The following is a 6,000-nucleotide window of genomic DNA, read 5'->3' on the forward strand; positions in this document are numbered from 1 at the left end:
ACTAGAACAATATGATGTGCAAGAATTATGCAACCATATGTTGGGATACCACTAGTGTAAATACTCAGGAAAACTCGCCCAAATTACTGAAATAGCTACAACCCTTTCTAGCATGCAAATTTGACCTAATAATTGTTCCCTTATTGATATGAAATGGGATCCAAAGAAATAATGGTATGGTTACTCATTATTCAACAACTCGTTGGCTCACAAGTCTCATCCTTTGATGCCTAGAAATTTGTAGTTTAATTTATTCTTCAATCAGATAAGAGGTGTGTCCTTCCTCCTAAGCAATTAGCAAACTTAACTTTAGTTCTTTGTAGTAGATTGATTCCCACCTCTCTTCACTTATTTATTTCCTCCCTATTTGTTTTGTATAAAGATAGTGACCTAATCCAATCAATTTGATGTTGCTCGGCCTAATAAATAATACATTGGATCCAATAGATTTAGTGATGCTTGACCTTCACAAGATAATGAGATCAATACTCATTCTACATGGAGAGGCAACTCAATCCAATAGATATAATGATTCTTATCCTTGACAATATAATGAGATCAACACTAAAAAAGGTTATTGAATTTGACCCTATTCTGCCCAACAATGACTTAGCTCCTATTCGACCCCTTCACAATTTCAATTTAGAGCTTGAGAAAGATGTTCACCCCCCTAGATAATAAGGTTGTTTTTCTGAGACGATGGGTTAATTCGAATTGGTTTCCTGGTATTATTCAAATCATCCTTAGGTACTAGAAATTCAACCTAATTTGGCCCTTCTCCTAAATCAATAACTCAACCATGGCCCTATGAGATAATGGTTCATCTTCAATTGAGACATTTGATTAGCTTCAACTCGACCTTGAGAAAAGTCCTAGAGTGGTGGTCTCGACCACTTAAGGAATCTGGGCTTCTTAATGTTGATTTTCTCCTACCACCAATTATGCTCCTATAAAATCAAAGTGTCAACTAAAATAATTGGCTAGAGAGTGTCTTCCAACTCGAAGCTAATGATTTATAGCTAGGGTATGTCTCCCAAAAATGACACTGGTAAATATCAGAGTACCCTCCTTTACTCGACAACTCGTAGAGCTCCTTATCAAATCCTCAATAATTCTTCCTCATGTCCTCCTACAATCTCCTTCCCCTTTTGATAATAATATCCTTCTTCAAATACCATGTGTAATACCATGAGTCACTTAGTGTCCCCGAAAGTGACTTTTTACCCCTTTTATTTCATTATTATCTATTTTATTATGGTGACCCATTTTTGTTTCTATCAATAACCTATGGGATACAGATAGGCTAAGACTCAACTTTCCTTTGTTTCAAAGAGTTAGATTGGAACATTACTATCACCCCTTCCCAAATTTTTCTTCTCCTTAAGCAAATTCCATCCAATACCAGAATCCTAGACAAGTTGACTAAAGGATTTGGTAAGAACTTGTTGCACCATCTTAAGGTTTCCCAATTCAATAATATTGTTATTTGTCACCATGGCATGAAGAAACCCTTGTAACCCAACTCCCATAAAAACTTCTAGCGAGTTTAAAGAGATTAACTCTTCATGATGGCCTATCTGCTTCATGATTTTGTTGTATTTTTGTTGGATCTCCTACTGCTATTTGACTACTCTTAATTGCAGATCCATTTTTTGTTTGGTCTCGCACCTCCATCTCGAGTATTCTTGATTTAGCACTACATGCCTCTCAACAAAGTTAGGCTATGTTTGAACCATAAAACATGACCTTGACTGCAAATTTAAATGTTCTTTTGAATTAGAATGTGACCTCATTTGCTGAGTATCCTTTGATGAATCCATGTGCTTCTTCCCACTCCGCCCACCATTTGTTTGTGTGTAGTAATCTTTGGAGGATCTTGAGTCATACCTCTCAAGACTAGCTTTCGACCTCCCTTCGTTTTGAATCCCATTTCCATGGTCTAATATTTATTCCAATGCTTCCCTATGGTGATAAGCCATTGGACACCCAATACTATCATTAGAATTGGACAACTTCAACATGTAAAAATCGTGAACCATAATGTAGTTTCCCATCCTTAACTTTGCCATTGGGAATGCCTAATTTCATGCCATGATGAAATAGCAAACCATCTCCACATTAAACCCTCCAAAGTCCTTTGTTGGGATGCCTCTTTTAGCTATTAATGTCAAGTCAATAAAATTGTGCGTTGGCCAACCATTGATTAGGACAGTGGCCCAATGCCTGTATATAGAACCTTTGTATTTGAAGTTGTTGTAGCTAGGGACTCCTGAAAGTGTGGCTATGGTGCCACCTAATACTTCTTCCCTTGTATACTCTTCCTTTGAATTAAAATATACGTCACTCTACACTGATCATGTTTCATCTTCTCCCTCACGTTTGGAGAGCACCTCAATGTAGTGCACTTTTCCCTTTCCCTTGAATCTATGCCCTGAATCCCAAGGCTCCTTGCAACTATAACATAGTTTATTTCTTCATAGATTATCTCAAGTTCCAAGTTCCAACATGCTTATTTCGATCTCCTTCTCCTAGGGTATTAGCTTATCTGTAGTCTATTGAAAAGGCGGTGGTTTGGGAGATGCTTTATTTTTAGGCACCATAGCCTTCATATCCCTCATCTTAGAATGACATCTTACAACATGCTAGGATTAAATGCCTTTACCCAAGCTCGAAATAGTTAATTTAAACCCTTCATGAACAACATCACCAATTGTTCCTAAGATATCTTTGTAACCATCACAACAAAACTCTAGAATTTTGAAATAAATCTGTCTGGACACCTAGTTTATTATAGTTGTGCAAGGTCCCTAAAATGCAGTTCTGGATCCCTCTTATCAAGCCTCTCATTTTTGTGAACTCCAGATAGGACTTGATGATGGAATGCCCAAGTTTGGTTAACCCATGGTACCACCAGTACTCATGAGCTTCACCTTCTAGAAGCATGGCGGCATACCAGATTGCCTCTGATTCCCTCATGGGATTGAGCGAAAATTATGTGTCGAGCTTTTTCACCCAAGCTCTAGCTAAACCTCAAGAAGTTCCATTAAAAGTGGGTATATTTATTTTCCTGACCTTCTTTGGGTTATCATTGTTCATCCACCATTTTAGAGTGCCTTGATCTACTTCTGTGTTTGATGCATAATAGTCTTGGAATGACATTTGGGCATTAAATTATGCTCCCATTGCTTAGTACTCTCTTAGGTAATCTAAAAAGTTTTCACCTCATCTTTGTTGGTTATCGGCTTTATCTTCCAAACGCATGGGTAGGAAAGGTCTTGATGAAGGTGGTTTTATCGGTGGAGGCACCAGATTAATAGAGCTACTAGGCTTCCCATTATGGTTATCAGTGTTGATAATATCAGTATCGGGAAAATATCGGCGAGGGTCCGGAAAATATCTTATCGGAAATATCGGCAAAAATATCGGCAAAATATCGGCAAATATCGGCAAGCATAAAAAATGCATAATATATTCATTTTTTTCAGATTTATAAACATATAAAGCAATAACAACATGAACTAAACACATTGGCACATAAATATGAAGAAGGCATTGATATATATGATGTCAAATAGAAATGATACATCAAACTTCAAAGGCGATACCAAATCCTGCTGATCCCTGATAATTGTCCAATCAAGGACTCAAACAAAATAACATCACATATCCTGCTGATCCCTGATAGTGATAATTGTCCAATCAAGGACTCAAACAAAACAACATCACATATATAAAACTTTAAAAGTATTTCATCATCATGAGTTATAAACTTATATGTAGCAAAAGTTGCAAAACAAATAAAACTAGCAGCTATCTATCTGAGACCATTGGCCTCTCCCTAGCAGCTTTCTTTCTGTCTTGTTCAGCAATTGCTTCACGAGCTTTTTGTATAACCTCTGCACTAGAAACCATACAAGGCATCACATCTGCATCATATGCAGAGAGTTTAGCCAGATGGTATTTCAATCGTGTAATCCCTCCTGACATCTTGGTCCCACACAAGTTGCATGATATATATGCCTGATTTGCCCCACCAACAGCCTCCCCATACTCCCAAAATGGGTCCAAGGCTTTTGGCATATTTGACATTTGTAGTGAACTAATTCAAACCTAGGGCACAAAAAAAACAAAAAATTGGCATTAAATGAGTATAACTATACAGTGCCCAGCAAACACTCAAGAAACTATTTTAATTTTTAAAGCAACATCTTCATGTTCAGAATTTAAACAACAAAAGCAAGCATAAAAAATGCATAATATATTCATTTTTTTCAGATTTTTAAACATATAAAGCAATAACAACATGAAATAAACACATTGGCACATAAATATGAAGAAAACACTGATATATATGATGTCAAATAGAAATGATATATCAAAGGCGATACCAAATCGTGCTAATCCCTGATAATTGTCCATTCAAGGACTCAAATGTGGAGAACCAATACAAAATAACATCACATATAATAATAAAAGTATCTCATCATCATGAGTTACATGTAGCATAACAAATAAAACTAGCAGCTATCTATCTACTGCCCTCTCCCCCTTTTACGGGAAAACATGATGGGCTGTTTGCCAGGCCTGCCCCTAGTAGTAGAAGGCCCTGACACTGCCTCTGCACCTAATGTCAAATAATGAGTGATAGGCATGGAGCTATGCTCTCCTATATCTATAGCAGATGGTGTTGATGCTGATGCTCCCGCAGTGTCCTGCTCCTCCTGCTCCTCCTGCTCCTCCTCTAAGTGCTTCTGCTCCTCTGACTCCGAGTCCTCCTCTTGCTGCCCCTGCTCTAATGGATCATCTGCCACTGGCTCTAACCATGAAGGTGACTCCTCCAATATGGGCTCCTGAGACTCCACCCTCCACGGAGACAATACATCAATATTGTCTAAGGAAATGGCATCTGGATCCACTGGTGATTCTATTTGCCTCACTCGAAGTCGGATGTTGTAATGCACATACACCAAATCGTTGAGGCGTGCGAACTCCAACCTGTAAGAGTGTCAAAAAAAGTAATGAGTCTTGACTCTTGACTCTTGACACTTGAAGGTCATAAATTAAAAATTAAAAATTACAATAAGTGTAATTGCTCAACTGAAGGCTTGAGTTCAAAGTTATACCTGTTGCGCTTTTTGGCGTGTATTTTCTCAAATACACTCCAATTGCGCTCACACCCTGAAGAGCTACATGTTTGACTCAAGATTCGTATAGCCAAATTTTGCAAATTTGGTACCCTTGCACCATAGCTTCGCCACCAAAGATCTACAACAAAATAATGAAATAAAAAATTCAAAAACTTAAAAGTTAAAAGTTAAAAGTTAAAACATAATTAAATTCAAATTTCTAATTTCTAATGAGCGATGACTTGTCACTTACGTGGCATGAAGAGGGCCCTTTCCTTAATGGCATCATCAAAGCCAAATAGGCCAACACAATCCTGATAACTCTGTACCTCGCGCTTGATTTTGCTACGAAGCTCAGAATCAGGTACCATCCTCTGAATACAGGAATGGAGCCCTTCCATCACCTCGCCATCAAAACGAAAGTTGCATTTGTATGCAAATGCAGGGTTGAGGAAGAGTGCTGCTGCATGAATGGGTCGATGAAGCATCCCTGTCCACCGACTATCGATCACATCCCATAACATCATCTGCCTATTAAGGCCAGCAGAACCCTTGTCTGCATAATAGGAACGAATGGCCTCCTTGGCCCTATCCATGCCCTCATACAAATAAGGCATTGCAGGCTTCTCTCCATCCACCAATCTAAGAACCTTTACTATAGGTTCGCTAACTGCACATGCTTCTTGTACTCCACGCCAAAATGTCTCAGAGTACACCATTTTTTCAATGGCTCTCCCATCAGGTCTCCTGCTGTATCTACAAGCACGCCAATCATCAGACACAAACATTTGCTTCAACTCGAACTGACATCGAAGCAAAGACTGAAGAGTAATAAAGGTTGTGGCAAAACGTGTGATGGCAGGACGTCGCAACT

General features: G+C 38.4%; 1 pseudogene; it reads right to left on the reverse strand.

The window, feature by feature from the left end:
• LOC149188457 (putative glycosyltransferase At5g03795) overlaps positions 1–5,614 on the reverse strand; it is a 32,349-nt pseudogene extending 26,735 nt beyond the window's left edge.
• Positions 5,615–6,000: the final 386 nt, after the last annotated feature.

The sequence above is a fragment of the Pinus tabuliformis genome, chromosome 3_1, assembly GCF_031772625.1.
Source record: "Pinus tabuliformis cultivar Carrire ecotype Pingquan chromosome 3_1, CPIR1, whole genome shotgun sequence".
NCBI lineage: Eukaryota > Viridiplantae > Streptophyta > Pinopsida > Pinales > Pinaceae > Pinus > Pinus tabuliformis.